At 62.6% G+C, this 21,858-nt stretch overlaps 1 protein-coding gene across 1 annotated transcript in view; it reads right to left on the bottom strand.

Annotated features, from left to right (window-relative positions):
* CAMKMT (calmodulin-lysine N-methyltransferase) overlaps positions 1–21,858 on the bottom strand; it is a 160,926-nt gene that overhangs the window by 29,614 nt on the left and 109,454 nt on the right. The window lies entirely within an intron of this gene.

Here is a 21,858-nt window from a genome sequence, read left to right as displayed (position 1 = left end):
CTACAGCTCTAAGTGCTTTTCACGGTTTGCTGACACTCTGCGCTTCCAAATGGAGCCGGCGGCGGACACGCGGCCCGCTCCTCCCTGGGCAGCCTCGCCGCGGGCTCCGGCTTCCCCACACAGCCGGGGGTCCAGGCCACGTTCTTCTTGGCGCGTCCCAACACTGAGGGGAGCCCCGAAAAAGAGAAGAGCCCGGAGGGAGATGCCAGCGGAGACCACGGGGCAGCCCCCTCGGGAAGCACGTCCGGCCGTGAGGGCCTCTGCGCCCGGCCCGCCTCTCCGCGCTGAGGCCCATCCCAAGGCCCAGGGTGCGGATGGAGGACACAGATGCACACCGCCCCACGGCGGAGGAAGCGGTGGCCATGGGGAGGCCGTGGCCTGGCTTACGGGGATTGCCAAGGCAGAGGGAGCCCCCAGCCCAGCTCCCCTCCCCACCCGACAGCCAGTGGGCGAAGGCCCTGCTCCAGGGGGCTCAGGGCGGGGGAAGGGTTCGAGGAAAGTCGTGGCCCAGGCCATGTGGGCAGAATCACCCCGGAACAGTCCTCTGTGCCACCAGTAGATGATGTGGAGATCTAAGAATGATAGGGGAAGGGCAGTTAACTCAAACGCAAGCCGTGATTAAGTCCCAGAGAACGACTTCTAAAACGCAGCCTTTTAGAGCAGTTTTACAATTCCCCTCCAAAATGGCAGGGGTTGACTTTTGACTAAATTAAACACACAGGACAAAGCTCAGAACTCGCTCGAAATCCCAGCCCGGTGCGTAGCGCCTGCTGCGGGTTTGGGCGTCATTCCCTCGGCCTGTCCTTGGCCTTCCCTAGCAAGGGCCTTCGGCGGGATCCACCCCGGCCGACGTGGCCAGGCCGGCCAGGCCGGTCAGTCCTGCAGTGGGGGCTCCTGGCCAGCGGCACCAGGAGGCCGGGAAAGGCAGTACTAGGACAACACTTTTCTCTCGGTGTTTGGCGAAATACGATTTTCCTCTTCGGCGGAAACTGTCCAGCAAAGGGACGTGTGACGGACACTGTGGGTGACCAAGTCCCCCCTAACAGGTGCAGTGAGCTGAGTCCCAGTCAGACTCTCCTCAAGGCCACGGTTCTGCCTCCGCTGACAGGCTGGGTTTCTGAAAGACACCCCGGGGCCAGAGAGGCGGCACAGCAGGCGGGCACTCGCCCTGCACACGGCACCGCGTATGGCCCGCTGAGCGCCCCGAGGAGCACAGGGCCAGGAGTCAGCCCTGACGGCCCCCAGAGGGCGCGGCCACCGGCAAGGAGAGAAGGACACTGATCCCGGCCTCTCGCACGGCCCGGCCACCCTGCTCGGGGCCAACCCTGACCTAGAGGAAACTGGGTCCACTCGAGACTCACGCCGAGAAGCGAAGCCGAGCCCTCTGCTTCCTGGTGGGGGGCTGGCGCTGCAGCACCACCGATCGGCAGGATGGGGGCGGGTGCGAGGGGTGGCACTGCGGCCAGGGCAGGGCTGAGAGGGAGACGCCTCTCGGCGTGTGGTGTCTGACCCGAGCCGAGAGCCACAGGCTCCTCGCTCCTCGCCCAGGGACGGGGCCAGTCTCTCGCCTCCCCTCCCCTCCCGTCCCCTCCCATCCCCGCTCCCCTCCGCTTCCCCCTCTACCCTCCCCTCCCCTCCCCTCCCCTCCCCTTCCCGAGGTTCTTGCTGCTCAGGACTGGCTGTGGTGCTGGCTGGGCCATGCCCTCGCTGTGGCCTCACACACACTCTGCTGTGGGCCTGTGGCTCCCCGTCCATCTGCTGGGCAGTGCACAACCCTGGCGGGCATGTCCCAGGGCCACAGTCATGCGTGTCCCACGTGGTGGCACCAGGGACTGAACTCCGAGGCCTCACGTGCAAGGCAGGTGGTTCAGCCAAAGGCCATTTCCCGGCCCCTCTGGCGGGTGTTTCAGCTCTTCCACCTCGGGCTCTTGCTCACGCTGAGACGTGGACGCTCAGCTCTTCCCCCTTTTGAAGCCTGTGTTCTCTCGCACACGTCTGTCTGTCTGTCTGTCTGTCAACCTCTCTCATCTCTCTAAGTAACTGTCTTAGCATAAAGCTATTTAAAAACAAGATCCAGTGCCCTCTACTAAGACACAGGCAGACATGGACAGACAGACACAAATGTAGATCGCTGGACACTGAGCATGGAGGGACGCACACACAGACACACACGCAGAGCACCAAATGCCACGCACAGTAGGTCACACATACACACACACACACACACTCAGACCACTGACCGCTGAGCCCAGTGGGACACACACACACACACTCAGACCACTGACCACTGAGCCCAGTGGGACACACACACACACTCAGACCACTGATTGCTGAGCCCAGTGGGACACACACACACACACACAGACCTCTGACCACTGAGCCCAGTGGGATACACACACACAGACACAAAGACACACACTCACACACTCAGACCACTGACCACTGAGCCCAGGGACACATACACACACACACACACACACACACACACACACACACACTCAGACCACTGATCGCTGAGCCCAGTGGGACACACACACACACACACACACACACACACAGACCTCTGACCACTGAGCCCAGTGGGATACACACACACAGACACAAAGACACACACTTACACACTCAAGACCACTGACCACTGAGCCCAGGGACACATACACACACACACACACACACACAAACACTCAGACCACTGATCGCTGAGCCCAGTGGGACACACACACACACACACACACACACACAGACCTCTGACCACTGAGCCCAGTGGGATACACACACACAGACACAAAGACACACACTCACACACTCAGACCACTGACCACTGAGCCCAGGGACACATACACACACACACACACACACACACACACACACACTCTCAGACCACTACTGCTGAGCCCTGTGGGACACACATTCTCTCTCTCTCTCTCTCTCTCTCTCTCTCTCTCTCTCTCTCTCTCTCTCTCTCTCTCTCTCTCTCTCAGGCCACTGGCCGCTGACCCGGCAGCAGACTCGGGAGGTGGCCCCTCGCCCCTGCTTTCCTGCCTCTCCCTTCCCTCTGAAAAGCCCCATTCAAGCTGAGTCCTGTGGGCCTGCGTCCGGAGAGCAGAAAGGGACACAGCTGCTGCTGGCCGCCCCAGGCCACCCCGCTGGCCCCACCACGACTCGCTCAGCAGTGCCCGGGCCCCTGTCCCTGAGCCCTGCCCCGCCGGGGCCTCCGCCCACAGGCTCTGTGAAGCACCGCAGCCCGGGGTCTTGCGGGTCTCCTCATGTTGGGGCAGGGCCCCCCCGACTTCCTGGGCCGGGTGACGAGCCCGGCATGGAGGAGCCGTCACCCCCCGACGCTGTGGGTTCTCCTGCGGGTGCAGCCTCTGGCTGGCGTCCCTCGCGAAGGCGGGCAGGGGGGAGCCGCGTGGGCCCCGCTGAGCCGTCTGGAGAGGCGGGTGGCGCTCACGACCACTCGCACCCGCGGCCAGGGAGCCGGCGTCCCAGGAGGGACACGGGGAGGGACCCTGCGCCTCTGCTGTCTCCACTGCTCCAGAGCAAGGGCCACTTCTGCTCAGACCCCCTCAGAGAGCCACAGACAGACCCCCACCGCTGGGGGAGCTGCCCGGACGGCAGGGCGGGCCCCGGGACCCCTGGGCAGGGCAGAGGCCGGGGCTGAGGCGGCCTGTCCCTAGGCACCGGCTCTGAGAGGAGGCAGGGGCGCAGCGGGAGGGCCGAGCCTGGGCCCTGAGCCCGCACCTCCCGCCAGTCCACGAGGGGCCACTAAGGGGCCGGCTCTGACTGCCCCGAGGGCTGGCGGGAGCTCGGTGCGAGGAGGCCGCGGGGTGGCGGCTCTGGGTCTGAGCCCGTGTGTCCTGGGACATGTCACACCTCTCCGGCCACTGCCCGGCCCACAGGCCCACTGCTGGCCAGCGTGCTCCGGGGCTGGGCTCGGGATCCCGCCGGTGTGCGCTGGACAGGAGCGGGCCCCGTTCTACAGTGGGAGCAGCAGGAGCCCCTCCGGGCCCACAGCGCGGGCGACAGCGGGGGTGGGGTGGGGGTGGGGGACGCGGCGACACCCCGCAAGACGCCCGAGACGCAGACCCACCGGGCCCGGGGCCTGGGCACACGTTCCTTTCTCGCGACGGCCAGGATCCCTCTCGCCCAGCGCCCATCCCTCTCTCGGTCCCACGTGGAGCCCGGCCCGGGGCAGCGTCCCAGAGATGCCCAGCGCGAGCACAGGAGGGACGCGCCACCCCAGAACCGCGGAGTGGCCACAGCACCAGCCAGTGTCGGCTGTGGCACTGGCCACGATGTTCACGAGCGCCAGCCCCAGCACCAGCCCTGGCGTCAATCCCAGCCGTGCCACGGCGTCAAACCAGAGTCAGTCACGGCCGCGTGGGGGGTCGGCTGCAAGGCCCACTGAGGGCGCTGCCGGCCAGGGTCAGCCACGGGGTCACCACTGCACCAGCCCCGTGGCCTCCACCTCTGGCCATGGCATCACACACGGCTCCCACCTGGCAGTCGGGCCCCCCAGGAGGGAGCCCGGGGCTCCAGGGGCAGGCGCCACGCCACGTGCCCCGAGGGGCCGAGCACTAGGACGCCCACAGGGACACGTGGTCTCACCCTCGGAGGCCACCTGCTGCCCGTCCCCTCCCTGCGCCGTGTCAGGAACCGCTTCGGGGACTCCAGAGACACCACGTCTGGGCTGCAGCTTCGAGAGTGAAACGCGGGCGTCAGGACTGCTGAGGCGGGAGACTGTGTATCTGTGCGTTCCCCAAGGAGAGCCAAAGCTGACCGGTGGGCACCGGCCACTGGCGCCTCAAACCGACACGGCCAGGACATACAGGGGGCCTGAGACTCGCCTTTCTGCTGAGGCCAGGCTGCGTGAGCCACAGCGCTGGGGCCGCGTCCTGCTCAGGGACACCCGCTCTCGGGCCTGGCCTGCCGGGGGTCCAGGGGCACTGGGCAGAACACAGGGCTGGGCCGCTGCCAGGCTGCCGCACGCTCTGGGCGGGGCTGCGGCCTCGAGCACGGGCCCAGTACGCGGCGGGCACCTGCCCCGCCGGCCGCCGCAAAGCCCCCGGCAGCCGAGAGGGCCATCCCTCGTACCTCTTTGTATTTTTAGAGAAATGAATTTGATTCTATTTCCCTTCCCCGGCTTTCAAACAGTCATTAAAAATTAAACAACGCAGGGGAAAAGCTTTTGTGATTATAGCCTCGTTCCCCTATAACAAACTGGATCGATAAATTTACGTAGCATTGTAGATGTAAATTACAAAATTTATATTCCGCTATATTAAAACATCTACCAGGAATGATTAGCAGTCGTGAAAAGCAGACAGCTTATCACTTGCTGTCAGCGCCTCACGTCTAGTTAAGCAATAATGTGCTAAAACTGCTCTTTTGTTTTGTGTAAGAATTTTGGCAATAGAAGAAATGAACACTCGGTTAATAAAAACTCGGGCTGCTTTCTGCTTTGATGGAGGAGGCAGCTGCCTGTTCTCATTTGCCGCAGAGCTGCAAACCCATCAATATAATAAGCAGCTTAGATGCTTCCAGCCACCGCAGCTGGGAGGACCGAGGGCGACTCGCTCAGAACCAATCCCCGGTTTAATTCTGACAAAGATGGGGCTGACATATTTGAAAATGCATCATAATAGGTTTGGAAACACGAACCATTTCTCTTTCTTTTAAATACTTTTTACAGATTTGAGAGGTCAGCGTGCACGGCTGGATGACAGGGACAGTCACCGCCGAGCAGCCCCGGCCGGCCCCGAGCAGGGGGACGGGGCGCGGGGCGGCGGGCAGTGAGGCCACTCACGGTCCCAGACGGACGCTGGCGGCATCCCTGCGGCAGAGACCAGCACGCCGAGAGCCCCCCGCCCGGGAGGGGGCAGAGCCCTCGGACCAGCCCGCCCTGGCGCTGAACCGAGGACAGCCCGGCGGCAGTGGGGCCGGGCAGAGTGCCCAGCACGGAGCCCAGGGCCCGGCCCCTTGAGGCAGGCGAGCCCGTGACGTCCACGGCAGCGGCGACGTCACACCCCGGGCCCCGCCGTGGTCCTGCAGGCCTCCCTGCCTCCGCCAGAGCCGCAGGGCGACAGCGCGGGAGACGGGAAGGCGGGTGGGTGCCCGTGCCCGTGGCCTGCAGCAGGGAGGGCACACGTGCCCCCGCCCCCACGGGCCGCTGCGTGCAGAGCTGGGTCGGCTGGGGCAGAGGCCGGCAGAGGCCCGGCCGGCCCGAGAGACAGAGCCTGGTCCCTTCTCACTGCTGCCACAGCACGTGCGGGCTCGGCCCCGGGACAAACTGCCTCTGGGACCCGGTTCCCCGGGAGGACCTTCGACTCCTAAAACCAACAACCACTCCAGCTCAACACAGGCCCCTTTCTGTCGAGAAAGATGCCGCGTTCACCAGGCCGGCCTCCTGTGGTGAGCACCAAGCACAGAGCAGGGGATGCCTCGTCCGTCCTCTCTCGGCCTCAGTCTCACACCACGGGGAGGAGGGACACGGAGTGGGGCTCGGCCAGCCCAGCCCGGGCCTCAGGGAGCAGACCTGCCCGGCCCTCGGGCGGAAGCAGCGCCCAGCTGACCGGCCCCCCGGCCTGCCGCCCTCCCTTCGGGCCCACCCAAACGCACGGCCGGGCTCCTCCCCACTCGCCCCTCCGAACCACGCACCCGGCCTCCTGCAGAACTGGATCCGAGGGCCCGGTCCTGCCTCGCACCACGGCTTCTGCCTGACTCCAGGAAAGTGGCATCCCCGAGTCCTTCCTCCTTCTCGCTCCTGCGTGCACAGGAATCCGTCTCAAATGAACTACAGGCTCTTAATGTCTCTTCGCAATTAAGAGTCGGCAGCGCATCCCGGAGACCCCTGCCCGCAATGCAGCCCTAATGAAAGAGTAATCTCACCGTACTCTGCGGGCCCAGGGAGGGAAATTGTGTAATATATACAATTTTCGCACGTGCTGCAGTGTTGAGAAATGTAATTTTCTGTGTTTTCTCTTCTAAGACTATCTCCCACGTTCCTGGATTGTCTCTGCACTCAGGAAGGGGATTGAAATCTCCACTCTGGCATTTATCTGCGGCCGTGATAGCTCAGTCGTCGGCCGCCAAATGCCAAAGCGAGGGGAATCTCATCACCCAGAGCCGGGCTGTGTGATGGGCAGTTAATAGATATATCAAACCTGAGGGTATATGCTAAGCTGAAGAGATGATTGGTCGCATGATACGCTGATTGATTAGCATAGGGAGAATGGGTTCTTCTTGACAACCTAAGATTATGCTTCAGCTAAGCTCAAATTGCTTACACCTCTTCTATTGGGTTTAAAATTACAGTCCTGTCATCTAAAATCTCTCCTCAATGAAATTTTTACCATATATAAAAATTAAAGGGAAAAAGAAGGTAGGAGCACTGGATGAGGGGAAATGGAGTAGATACATTTCATGCCGCTGCCGCTGACGCCAGTGCAAACAGCTGATATGTAAATTCCTCCAGGAACGCTCTGCGTCTCACAAATGGCTCCTGAATATTACACAATAACTCAAGGGGAAAAGTTCAGTGTGTGCAAGTCAGTGAATGCCACTGGGGCACTGAGGCTGGAGGGTCCGGGTGGGGGCCCTGCCCGTCCGCTGCTTCCCAGGCCCTCCTGGAGCCCCTTCGGGCCCGGCCTCGAGGCCGGGAGAGCTGCGGATTAGCTTTGGTGTGGACTGGCTTTACAAGTGAGCATCCCGGAGGGGCCCAAGGGTGCGGGACGCTTGGGGGACTGGTCAAGGCCGGGCCTGGGGGCCAGGAAAACAGCGTAACCACCCCCAGTGCTGCATAACATTGGTTTGTCCTTGCTCCTCCCACAGGGAGCTTAGGTTTGTTGGGTTACTCCCACCACAGTGCTCCCGAGGCACACCCAATTTCATCAGGCACTCCCAATCCTATATTGCTTTTCTCTTCCCCTTACGTCCTTTGCGTGGTTTAGGGATATCCTTTTTATATAGACTCAGGAAGACCATTGATGCTGTGCTTTGTAACATGGGAGTTAATCGACTCCGACTAATATTTACTCCTGGGCATCCATCCTATTTACTTGACTTAAGCCTTAGCTGCCCTTTCTTCCTAACACCCCCCAAAGGGGGGTCTCAAGAAAGGACAAGGATGGGCCCAGGACAAGCTATAAGCTACCCTGGCATCAAGAAGGGGCAAACTAAGTGCCATAAGAAGTATAATGAGTTAAGAGCACGGTCACGGAACAAACTCTGTCACGACCCCAAAAGAAGTGACTGTTCAGGACCCTGCCGGGGCTAGGAAAGACTGACCTGGCCTGAGCACTGTGGTCTGGAGTATTCAGACGTCCCAGGAGAGACACCCTTTAGGCTTAATATATCTCTTATTGTGTTCATACAAGAGACTGAAAGTATCACAAGGAGTAAATTTGCTATGATAGTTTAAATGGATTAGCAGCTGGGAAGGAGAAAGCAACACGCCCGGAGGGATGCCCGCGAGGATCCCCAGTGACCTGGAGTGCCGACCCCAGGGGGGATTCTGCCCCTGCGCTAATCCCCTAGGACTTCCCTGGAGGAGGGGCTTTACCTCCGTGTGCTGTTACTGGACGTCCAGCCCCGCCTAAGCGTCCCCACCCGTGATGGCTTCTACATAACTGCACTGTGAAAGGGTGAGAGAGCTGCGCTCTAGGACAGGGCTGTGGGAGAGGGGAGGGGAGGGGAGGGGAGGGTGAGGACGGGGCTGTGGGAGAGGGGAGGGGAGGGGAGGGTGAGGACGGGGCTGTGGGAGAGGGGTGGGGAGGGGAGGGGAGGGTGAGGGTGAGGACGGGGCTGTGGGAGAGGGGTGGGGAGGGGAGGGGAGGGTGAGGGTGAGGACGGGGCTGTGGGAGAGGGGAGGGGAGGGTGAGGACGGGGCTGTGGGAGAGGGGAGGGGAGGGGAGGGGAGGGTGAGGACGGGGCTGTGGGAGAGGGGAGGGGAGGGTGAGGACGGGGCTGTGGGAGAGGGGAGGGGAGGGGAGGGAGAGGCCGGCGGGAAGGAGGGAGAGGCCGCCTGAGCGGGAGGGGGAAATGAACGGCCCTGGCTCCCGGCCTGCAGTGTCCTGCACCCTCTCGGCCCTGGGAGGCAGCCCTTGGCCACGGCTCTCCCCTCACGCACAGCCAGCGGACGGCGAGTCAGAGGCAGCCCCGCGAGGGAGGCACAGGGCGTCCCGTCTCCCCGGGCCCTGGCCACCGGACGCTGGTGCGGGCACGGTCGGCCCCCATGAGAGGAAACAGCAGCCCGCAGTGACGACCAGGCTCCACCCCCCTTCCGGTCAGTTCCGAGAGCACGACCCCCGCACGCCGCCCAGGCGGCCGGCAGGGCTGCGCGGCCGGCTCGCGCCGTGGACAGGAGCCTCCCCCTGGCGGGGCCTGGAGTGCCAACCACAGAGGGCCCTGGGGCCGGAGGACAGAACTCAGACAGACGAAACTGGAAATAAGTGATAACATGCTGAGGCAGTTCCCAGAAGCAATTTTACAGATTTTTCTCTAAAAACACAAGGCAGGAAGTTAAAAGCGTGCGCAGGTCACCGAGGCATGGCGAGTTATCATTTGCCACCACTTAGGGGAGAGGGACCGGCTCCCAGCCCCCGCGCCCCGTCCTCTCTCCTTCCCGCTCCTCACATCTTGATGTCTTTTAAATGTCACTTATTTTACATGAGGCGGGTGTGAGGACATGAGTCGACGGCAATCAGAACCATTATCCCCCGCCACGAGTCCGGGCCTTAATGCACTGTGACACCTTTGCCGGCCAGCACCACTTACCTTTCTGCCGGCGAGGGATTAAGTGGCGGCGTGTGAAAAGGTTGTGAGATGAACAGCGTGGGCAGAGCCCCTCCACGGCTGCTCTCAGCCTAAGTGGGTTTTCCTCGCATGGGTCTAATCGGCAGGAAAGCGGGGCCCGGGCCGCGCCGGCCGGTCCCCCACCCCTGGGACCGGGCTGTTTTGTTTTATCTCTTTGTACAAGCTGGCAGAAGTTTAGAGTGAAGGATAATCCGGGCCTGGTGTCTTTATGGGATCACATCCTCCCGTGAAGAGGCTTTTAGCCGTCTGTTGCTGTCCTCTCAGAAAGGGCTGTGACAATCTCATTTTGCTGAGCACCCTCCCATGAAAAGGGGAATAATAGCCGTGGCCGCCGTGGCTCGCGCTGACCTCGGCCGACCCATTATCCACTAAACACTTTAAAAGTCAGTTTTGCATACACGGCAGGGGAACGAGGAGCCGCCCTGCTCGTTCCCTCAGTGAGCACCGTCGTCCCGCCTCCGTCACCCAGCCGCGAGTCCCGGGAGGCGCGTGGCGAAGGGGGACAGCAGGGCAGGAGGGGCCTCTGCCCAGCCGCTCTCTGCCCAGCCGCTCTCCCCACTGGAACCCGCCGGGGAGGCCCTAGGAGCAGAGGCGACAGGCCAGAGGCCGCGCAGCGGGTGGCGGGGGGGGGGTGGTCACACTGCTGCCACTATCTGAGGGGCTGGAGGGCAGGAGGCAGGTCTGCTGGCTGCCACCAGGAGTGGGTGTGTGGCCTCGAGCACTGTGAATGGGAGCTCAGGCTCGGCCCTGAGCACTGTGAGCAGGAGCTCAGATTCAAACCAAGCACTGTGAGTGGGGGCTGAGGCTCGGCCCCGAGCACTGAGTGGGGGCTCAGGCTGCTCCTTGAGAGGTTTGTCCAGGGGCAGGACGGGGGACGCAGCAGGCAGGGCTGGAGGGGAGGGGCAGGGCCCACTTCCCGCCTGGGCACAGGGTCAGATGGGTCAGATGGGCAGAGCTGGGGCTGGCTGGTGGCTCAGCCTGGGGCCGGGCTCGGTGCTCCTCCGTGGCCCAGGGACAGAGAGGGGCTGGGAAGGGCAGGCAGGAGCCGCCGGCCCGCAGGAAGCTGATTCCGAGACAAGGCGGCACTGGGTCCCCTCTGTGACCGTCTGTGGGGCCAGACCAGGTCCCGGTGGCCGCAGGGCTCGGGTACGGGCAGAAAGCCAGCCCTGAGCAGAGGGAGGACGACGGGGTGGCGGAGAGCAGCTGCCCTGACGCGTGGGGCTGGGGCAGGCCCCGTCACGGGCCCTCGGCAGACTCACGGGCAGGGGCCGCAAGCGTAGGCGGAGCCTGGACTGGCCGAGGGCTGGCCAGGAGGGCCCGGGCGGGGCCTGTCCTGCAGGGCGAGGCCTCAGGAGGACTCTCGGCGTGTCCCTGCAGTCCGGTGCTCGCTGAGCTCTGCCGGGCGCGGGGGAGGGCGGCCCCACCCTGCCTGCAGGAAGAGGCTGTCTCCAGGTCCCCGAGGCCCAGCACAGTGCTGGCCGCAGAGTCCACCGGAGTGGACTCCCGCTGCCATGTACCACTCGTGGTGGCAGCGTCTGCTCCCAGAGCCGCCTTCTTCTGTGAATGTGACCGCGAGTCTCCACAGTGCTCTGCTTACAGTGCTTAGGGGCGTGTGTGTGTGTGTGCGTGCATGTGACTGTGTGCATGGATGTGTCTGTGTGCGTGCGTGCATGTGAGTGTGTGTATGTGTGTGCATATGTGTAAGTGCACGTGTGTATGTGTGCACATGAGTGTGCATGTGTGTATGTGTGTGCATGTGTGTACATATGTGAATGTGAATGCGTATGTGAATGCGTATATGTATGTGAATGCATGTGTGAGTGTGTGCATGTATGTACGTGCATGTGTGTACACGTGTGCATGTGTGTACGTGTGTACGCGTATGTGCACATGTGTGTGCGTGCATGCATGTCTATATGAGTACATGTGTGTAAGTGCATGTATGAGTGTGTACATGTGTGTAGTGTGTGTATGAGTGTGTGTACGTGTGTATGCATGTATGTATCTGTGTGAGTGTGTGTGTGTGTATGAGTGTGCATTGTGTGCATAGGTGTTATGAGTGGGGGTCAGGTTAAACTCTAGTGAAACTCAGGCTTCAGTCCCCCGAGGCTGGACTCGCCTGGGCCCCATCTGCAGTGACCCCCAGCTGCCTCCGGCCAGCAGGAACACGAAGGTGACACCACTGAAGGCACCTCGGGGTCCTGCACAGACGCAGTCGGGGTCCCCGGGAGAGAGGCCGGGGCGGCCCTCTCGGGAGGATGCAGGGCTCAGGGCCCCACTGAGGGGCTCAGCTCCCGGGAGGGCCCACGTGCCGAGGGTCCACCCACAGAGGGAGAGGTCTGCCTGGGCACGCGAGGAGGGTCCGTTCAGGGAGGGGCTGGGGGTTCCCGTGACGGGGTGCTCGTGGGGTGGGCGGTGCAGCTGGGGGACCAAGCGACCACCTCGCCTGGGGCGATCACGACGCTCTCCTGCGATGAGGAGACAGCGGCTTCACGCCGGGCTCTTCCTCGGCTGGTCACTGGTGCGGGGCCGCCGGCCGTCTGACTCCTGGCTTCGGCTTCGGGAGGCCCCTGTGGTGCTGGGCGTCCAGCCCGAGGGGCCGGCCTGCGCTGCTGCCCCCAGTACTGGCTTCTGGCCTCTCGTGCCAGACAGGCAGGCGGGGAGGCTGAGTCAGGAAAATTCTGGAATCTGGGAGCAGGGGAGGCATCGAGGGCGGGCTGAGGGAGGTGGGACGGGTGGGAGGGAAGGTGGTCGGGGCGGGGAGCAGCAAGGCTGAGGCCCGACGCCCAGTGGTCAGCTTGAATCCTGCTTTCAGGCCCTAACTCAGCGCAGTTACCGCCTGTGAGCACTTGAGACTCGGGCCCATGGTGCGCTCCTGTAGCCAGCGGCGGCCTCCACGCTGACCGTCGGGCTCCTTGGCTCTCAGGGAGGGCTGTCGGGGGCAGCGAGAACAGGGACGCATGACGTGGGCACGGGGACCCTCGGACCTGCCCCGCAGGAATGGCTGCGGAGCCAGAGCCGGGCCTGGAGGTCACTGTGTGGGGGAAGAGGACTCGGGCCAGGACCGACGCACGTCACTGTGCTGGCCCGGGAGTTGCTGCCGCCGTCCCCCTTGTACGTGCCGGCCCACGCCCGGTTCGGGTCTGGCCACCTCCTAAGGCAGGGGGAATGCACCGTGACGCGAGCCGGGGACAAGGGCGGCTCTCCCCCGGCTGGTCCCTGGGAAGCAGCGACGCGGTTCTCCTGGGGGGGGCTGGGCCGGCAGGGCCGGGGCGGGCGGGCAGGGCCACCCTGGAGAGCCTCAGGCGCGTCTGCGCTTGCGGCCTCTGCCGCCTCGGCCTGCCCCGACAGCCGTCCTGTCCTACAACGAGCGAGGGAGGGCGCAGCAAACGCCACGCCAAGGGGCTGGAGAGCCCACGGGCTCGTCCGCTCCCACACGCGGGCCGAGCTGGGCAGAGCCCGGGGTTCCGTCCTGTCCGGGGCTGGGAGGGAAAGGAAATGCTGGTTCCCCGTCAAAAGCCAGGGAAAGAGCCGACCGAGAGCCAGCAGGGTCCTGTGTGCGTGCGGGCCGGCTCCTGGCAGGGGGACACGAACTGGCACTGAGAGTGAGGGGCTCAGGAGACAAAGCTCGGGGGAAGCGGGAAGACCCCAGGCCCGCCAACTGGCCGCTAGGACCCCAGGGTGGACACTGGACCGGAGGCCCAGCAGGAGACCGTGGAGGGGCAGGGGCTGGCCCGAGGAAGGGAGGGCCGGGGGCCGGCGGGAGAGGCTGCTCCATCCCGGGAACGCCTGCCCGGGTGAGCGCCTGCCCCGTGGCAAGGGAAGCAGAAGACCAAGTGACTCCTGGATGGGCACGGCCCCCTGGACAGGCCCGCACCACGCCCGGAGAGAAGAACAAGAAGACGGAAGAAGACGTGCCGCCCCCAGCCCAGGCCACGCCCGGCGCCCATGGGTCAGGCGAGTCAAGCGCCTTCATGCCCAAGCGCCTCGCGGCAGAGGGGCAGAAACCCACCCGCTCTGCTCTGTTATCAACAGGACTGAGATGACGGAGGAAGCAACATGTGCCAGTTTGTGCCAGCACAAAGAATGGCCTAGCGAGACTCAGGGAGTCGGGGCCGGCAGCCTGGAGCGGGCTCTCCATGGCGTGTGCAGCCGAGGGCACCGCCAGGTCCTGAAGGGAACGCCGACACCCCATCCCACCACAGCATGGGGAGAAGCCAAGAAGCCCGGCTTAAAAAACTGAGCTCCCCGAAATGAAAAGACTTGAAACCGGTGAGACATGATATTCCCAGCATAGCTCCTTCAGTTCCTCTTTGGGATACCCTAAGAGCATTCTCATCCTGCTTGCGTAGGGCCCAGGTCTCTGAGGCGTACATTAGTGCAGGAAGAACAGTGGAATCGAAAAGATGTGCCTGGAGTCGGAGGTTCTTCATTCTCTTAACCACTTCTTCGATGCTCTTGAAGGTGTTCCACGCTGCTCTCTTCCTCCTGCGCAGTTCTGGCACCAAGTCGTTCCTCATGTTGATTTCTCGACCCAGGTACACATAGCTGCTGCATTCGGAGATGTTCGTTCCATTGAGGGAAAATGGAGCTTCAGGGACCAGTTCGTTTTTCATGAACATTGTCTTGGTGAGATTCAGCTGCAGTCCGACCTTTCCACACTCGTGGTCGAAGTCGGCCAGCATTTGTGCCGCTTGGCTAATGTTTGGTGTTATGAGGAGGATGTCATCAGTGAAGGGGAGGTGGTGTAATTGCCGACTGTCTATCTTCACTCCCATTCCAGTCGTCACATGATGTTCTTGAGGGCGGCACTGAAGAGTTTCGGTGAAATGGTATCACCCTGCTGCACCCCTCCCTTTACGTCAATGATCACTTCCCTGTAGAACGGTGAGATCCTGGTGGTGAGTCCAAGGAAAACCCCGAGACGCCTTACGAGATGAAGGAGATGGCGCTGGAGGCCACTGTGCAGCTCTGGCACATTCCCAGTTTTGTCACTGAACTTTACCTCAATCGTGATTGTGCTCACCACTGTTCCAGCCGCTTCGCAGAGCTTACCAGGCTGCTGTGCAGGAATGCCTTCCCTGTGTCTGGTCAGCTCCATCCCACACACCCACTCTCCCCGGGTGCTCTGCTGATGGTGACTGACAGCACTGAGGGCCGCTGCCCGGCCACAGTCCTCAGTGACCTCAGCCAGCAGGAGGAGGAAGAGGCAACCAGACCCAGCCGTGATGCAGTAGGAGGCTCCCGAGAAGCCAGCAGTTCTGAGGGAACAGCCAGTGGTGGGAGAGCTGCGGGCCTGGCCCCTGGCACGCCAGGCCTGTGTCTGCCGGGTGGAGGGAGGCTGCCGGCAGCCCACGGGAGCCAGGACGCAGCGACCTGGAGGAAGCTGGAGATTCTGGAGCTGACAAAAAGTTTACCCGGGAGCCACTTCGATTTTCCTGCCTCCTACAGATCCACAGGAACTGACTGAAATTAAAAACAAAAAGAAGCTGCTGATCACCGACACAGAGCAGCTCAACCAGAAGCCAAGGAAGGGAATCCAATCTCTTCAGGAGAAAGGCCTCCTCGCCATCCCGATGGACAATGCAGAGGTGGCCCAGTAGCTCCGAGAGGACCCTCGGCTGGACAAGAAAATGATCGGCGAGTCGTGAGTGATTGTAAAAACACTGGCCTGTTGGACAGCTTGGTGAGCACCTTCAGTTTTCAGGGCCTGCGGCTGGACCAAGGCCTGCGCCTCTCCCTAGAAGCCTTCCGCTTGCCCGGGGAAGCGCCGGCCATCCAGAGGCTGTGGAAGTCCTCACGGAGCACTGGAGGAACTGTAACGGCTCCCCATTTGCCAACAGCAATGCCTGCCTCGCCTTGGCCTACGCTCTCATCTTGCTTCACACTGGCCAGCATGACCACAACGTCCGCAATGCACCCGTGACCCTTGAGGGGTCTCGCAGAAACCTGCAAGGTGTGAATGGAGGCAAAGACTTTGAACAAGACACCCTGGAAGACAGGAACAACGCCACCAAGAATGAGGGCTGGGGCAGAACGCTCGTGTGTGAGGGTATTCTCCAGACTCTCTGAGGACGCGCTGTGTACACGCCTGGCCTCCCCGACTGCAGGTCTGACACAGTGAGAGATCTCGCCCAGGCAGAGAGCCCCAGGAAGGAGGGCACGGCGGCCCTCCGGCCTCTGATCTCTGCTGGGCTCACACTTTGGGCACCTGAAACTTCCACAACCTTCCAGACGATGTTGCTTCCAGTGAGTGTTTTAAATCCGAGATTCCTTCTGAGGAAAGTGTCCCGTAAGACACGCGCGTGTTCTCCTACGGGCGGTCTGTCTCGGTAACGCCCGCGTTTACTCTTGATCAGCCTCTCGTGCAGAGATGGGGGGGGTCCAGATCAGTTCCTTCCTCCACACAAGAACCACCAGCGGCACCTGGAAAGGACTCAGTGGCCCTTACAGAGTGCTCAGGCCCTACAGGAGACGAGCTCTCCCAGGCCCCTCAAGCACGGGCCGCGCTGCCTGGCCAGCTGCACAGATCCACAGGACAGACAGACGCTCCTGACCGCCCTGGGGCCTGGGCAGACCCTTGTGCAGTGAGCCGGAGGGCAGCGGCCTTGCAGGACCTGGCGGGGGCAGTGCAGGCCCGCCCCTCTGGCCGGCCTCTCTCCGGAGTCTCCGCCCCTCCCTCTGCCATGGCTGTGTAGAGCCGGGCACGCCTGCAGCCGCCGGTGCACGCCAGAGGGTCTCAGCTGGGGCCCTCGGAGACGGGAAAGCTTGTTCCGAGTGTCTGCAGTGCGTCCTTCGTGCCATCAGGACAGCCAGGCTGGAGACGGGTCAAGGTGGGCAGAGACGGTTGTTCGGCCGCGGGCACGAAGCTCCGAGGTGTTCCCACCATCTGAAGCAGGGAAGGTCCCAAGCCAGCCAGAACCGGGGGCTGCGGAGATCAGCGTCCACACACGCGCCCAGCGCAGGCCACTGAGGTGAGGGGCCGCGGCAAGCGCTGGGCCTTTAAGGGAAGATCTCTGAAGGAATTTGGTGATGTTCCAACACTTGGCTTGTTTGCAAGGGGGTCTGTGTCCACATCAGTGTCTCGTGAGGGTCCGGAGACCAGAGCACGGGCCACGAGAGTCCACAGACCAGAGCACTGACCGCGAGAGTCCATAGACCAGAGCACTGACTGCGAGAGTCCACAGACCAGAGCACGGGCCACGAGAATCCATAGACCAGAGCACGGGCCGCGAGAGTCCACAGACCAGAGCACTGACAGCGAGAGTCCACAGACCAGAGCACTGACTGCGAGAGTCCACAGACCAGAGCACATGCCACGAGAGTCCATAGACCAGAGCACTAACTGCGAGAGTCCGGAGACCAGAGCACGGGCCACGAGAGTCTATAGACCAGAGCACTGACCACGAGAGTCCACAGACCAGAGCACGGGCCGTGACCAGTTGCCGGAGGACCCAGAATCGGGGACCCACGAGGAGGCGTCAGCGCGGGGACCCGGCCGTCTCTCGGAACGCATTCTAGAATACTGGGGACACTGAGGATCGGCCAGGCCTTTCCGAGTGCGGGGGCTGAGCAGTGTGGGAAGGGCCCTGCGGGCACCACCTCGGGCCAAACTCAGCTTCCACGTGAATCTCTACGCCTGGGACCCCTGTGGAGAGTCGCAGAGGTGTCGGTCTCCTCGGCTTCAGCTGGGGATGGGCCCGAGGTCTGAGATCCAGCTTGCAAGTGTGCATGACTCACACCGCCCGCATCCAGCACGCCCCGTGGCGGCAGTGCTCTGAGCCACGCCCGCGTCCTTCGTCTGGGCAAACGGGGCCTTTCCCGGCTCAGCAAGGCGAGTCCGGGAAACACGCAGCAAAGCCGAGACAGGGTTGGAAGAAAGGCTCCAGCATGTTACAAACACTCCCAGCCCACGGGAACGGCCAGTGTTGGCTTTATTCTCTCACCAAGCCCCGGGCGGCTTCCCGGCACTCAGGCGAGCTGGGTCAGGTGGGTCCTAGAACAGTGCAGTCGCTCCAAACACGGGCCGTCTCCCCACCAGAACCCGAGTGGGAGAACGTTCAGAGGAGGGAGGAGGCGCGGAGATGGAGCCCCTGGGGAAGCAGAGCTGGCTCCCAGGGGCCCCGAGCACTGGGCCAGGAGAAACAGGGTGAGCTCACGCTGTCCTCAGGCCCTCGAGGGCTCCTTCTCCGCACAGCCCGTGGTCACCTGTGGGCCAGGGGAGGAGAAGGGCCGGGCCCGCAGGGAGGCCTGAGCCGCCCGGCAAGGCACTCCCAGGGCCGAGTCTCCGGAGCTCCCTGTGGCCGCTGGGGCGGTGCAGGGCTGCGGGGCCACGAGAGGCGGACTCCCGGGCACGAGCGAGAGAGGCGGTGGAGCCAAGCCCGAGAATCTCCGCGCCAGCCCCAGCCGAGCCGCGGGGCTCTCCTGCTGGCTTCTGGGCTTCTCCACTCTGCTCCCGAGTTCGAAGGCCTTTTGGCGCCATCACGAACGGGGCGAGAGCTCTGGGGGCCGCCGAGGGCCGCAGCACGGCCAATGGCCGGGGGCAGACGCTGAGCGGGAAGCTCGGGAAGAAGGGGCCTGCAAGGGTCGCACAGGACAGGACGCTCTGGCAGCAAAGGCCTGGGACTGGAGGAGTTCTCTGCTCACAGGAGGGAAGCCGGAAGCATGTTAATGACACGGGACAAGCACGTGGCCGGGCTGACCCGCCGGGGCTGCTGGGCCCGCGCCTCTCGGGGCAGGGAGACGAGGGAGCCCTGGCCTGGCCTGGCCTGCGGAGACCCTCCCCACGCAGACGGCCGTGTGCTCCGGGGTCCCCGCCCGACTCCCCTGCAGGACGCAGGGGTGCAGTGCTGGGAGTGGGCTGTGAGCCGGGTCCCCGCCGACCCGCGTCCCGAGGAGCAAGGGGCAGCTGGGGAGGGCGGCCCTCAGCGTCCACAGGCCGCCTGTCCTCGGGGCGGCAGACACGCTGCCTCAGGGTGGAGGCAGGAGGCGTGCGAGCGTCAGCTGCAGCTCGACCCACACGGGAACCGCAGCAGTCCCCGTCCCGCTGGAGGCAGAGATTCCTCTGGGCCCTGGGTAAGTCCCGTTGCTTTGAAAACACAGCGTTAAGCCTCGGCCACGAAACCAAGACTAAAGGGAAGGATGAGACGGGATTAAAATAATTACTCCGCCCGTCAGAAGCATCACCGTTAATCATACGAGGCACGGAGGCTGTATTAAAGTGTCACCTTTCCCGGTCGGAATAATCCCGCCACTTAGCACAAGTCTTCCCTCGGAGAGGAAACTTGGCTGGGACCTGCTCCTCCTCAACGTTCGCTAAGCCCCTGGCGCCCGCGGGCCCTCGGGAAGTCCTGCCACACAGAGCAAACCGCAGGGGTTTACGCCGCCGAGTGCTCGGGAGTCTGGGAAGCGCCCAAGGACCCACCCGCACACGAGACCGGCAAAGCCGGGAGCCTGCACGTCGCGGGCCCCTGCTCTGACTTCAGACCTGCCGTGAGGACGCGTTCTGTGGGCGCAGCCAGTCTGCGCTGCCGCGCGCCCACCTGGGCTGCCAGGCCCGGCCCTGCCCGCTGGTCCCCAGGGGCGCCTGAAAGCAGCTCTCCGTCCTTCCTGCCACCACCGTCACCGTGGACGGCTGGATGACCGAGTCTGGGGAGGGGCGAGAGTGGAACCGGGAAGCCAGAGCAGACCGAGGACTCGCGCCCACGAGGCCACAGCCCCGGTCGGCTGGGCCCAGGGCCGCGGGCGCCAGGCTCCCCTCCGGGAAACAGGCTCAGAAGCTCCAGTGTGGGGAGTGGAGGACTGGCACGCCGGGTTGGAAGGGAAAGTTCCAGGAGACCCGCAGGGGCGGGAGGGGAGGGGCTCTTTCCGGGCTTCAGCCAGTGGGACTCAGCGTCCCAGCCAGAAGGCTGCTGACCGGCTGGCCCCATCCCCCTCACGTCACCACTGACCGCTTAGACTGTGCTGCAGCACCCCGAGACAGACAGACAGACACTCACTCACATACACACACTCACACACGCTCACACACACTCACACATACACGCACACACACACATGCTCACACATACACACTCACACATACACTCATACTCACACTCACACACACTCACACATACACACACATACACACTCACACACATACTCATACTCATACTCACACACTCACACTCACACACACATACACACACTCACACACATGCTCACACATACACACTCACACATACACTCATACTCACACTCACACACACACATACACACACTCACATACACACTCACACACATACTCACACATACTCATACTCACACACTCACACTCACACACACATACACACACTCACACACATGCTCACACATACACACTCACACATACACTCATACACACACTCACACATACACTCATACTCACACTCACACACACTCACACATACACACACTCACATACACACTCACACACATACTCACACATACTCATACTCACACACTCACACTCACACACACATACACACACTCACACACATGCTCACACATACACACTCACACACTCACACACACACTCACACACACATGCTCACACATACACACTCACACATACACTCATACACTCACACACACTCATACATACACACACTCACATACACACTCACACACATACTCACACATACTCATACTCACACACTCACACTCACACACTCACACACACACACTCACACACATGCTCACACATATACACTCACACATACACACTCATATACACACATACACACACTCATACTCACACACACACTCACACACACATACACACATTCACACACACTCACACATACACTCACACATACACACACTCACATACACACTCACATTCACACTCACACACACGCTCACACACATACACACACTCACACACTCACATACTTACACACTCACATTCACACACACATACATACTCACACACATACTCACACTCATACTCACACACTCACACACACTCACACTCACACACACATACACTCACACATACACACACTCACACTCACACACTCACATACTCACACACTCACGCACACTCACACACACACGGCCCATGTCCTGCCACTACAGCACCCCTCAGGCTGCTAAGCACCTGGTGGCAGGTCACTGGCCCTCAGTCCATTTTGGGTCGGGGACTGCGTGCTGCCCGCAGCCGCCCTCCCAGCGCGGGTCTTCGCCTCTCTGCTGCGGTTCTCTTGCGGCCTAGTGGCCCATGGACCTGGCTGGTGGCTCTTGGCCTTCTCTGGGCAGCTGTCCTCTCTCCGGTGCTGGTCTCCTGAGCCTCCTGTCCGGGCACAGCCGCGGAGCTTGTCCAGGCAGCCCTTGTCCAGTGTGGCCAGGGACCGTCCTTCTGAGCCAGGGTCATCCCTCCGGACACCCCAACGCCCGCGAGCCCTCCAGGTCCCGGGACCGGCCAGTGTCGGTGGCTCCCTGGGGCCTCCCGGCACGCCCCGTCCCCCCGCCTGTGCAGGCCGGCAGCGCTGGACGGACGCACACAGGAGACCGTGGGGGAATCTGCCGCAGGCGGGCGGGTGGGCAGAGCGATGCCAGGGGGGGTCCGTGAGACCGTGAGAAGGCCGCCAGCAGGCGAGGCTGCCCTGCGACAACACACAACCGGACTTCATGTCTGCAACACGCAGGCAGAAGCCCAGGTGGGAGGACCACGTGGACACCCCAGCAGGGCCCAGAGCGCCCCCGGAGCAGAAGCCGCCAGGGGCCCTGGACGCACCCTGGGGCCCGGACACAACAGCCCAGCTGCCCGGAACGACCCAGGGAGGGTTTGGCCGGGCTCGCCGGGCGCGGAGTAACAGGACGGAGGGGTTGGCCGGGCTCGCCGAGTGCAGAGTAACAGGAAGGAGGGTTTGGCCAAGCTCGCCAGGCGCGGAGTAACAGGAAGGAGGGGTTGGCCGGGCTCGCCGAGTGCAGAGTAACAGGAAGGAGGGTTTGGCCGGGCTCGCCGAGCGCGGAGTAACAGGAAGGAGGGTTTGGCTCGCCGGGCGCGGAGTAACAGGAAGG

Source organism: Sorex araneus, chromosome X, assembly GCF_027595985.1.
Source record: "Sorex araneus isolate mSorAra2 chromosome X, mSorAra2.pri, whole genome shotgun sequence".
NCBI lineage: Eukaryota > Metazoa > Chordata > Mammalia > Eulipotyphla > Soricidae > Sorex > Sorex araneus.
Note: the sequence above shows the minus strand (reverse complement) of the source record. Positions and strands in the feature narration are given on the sequence as shown.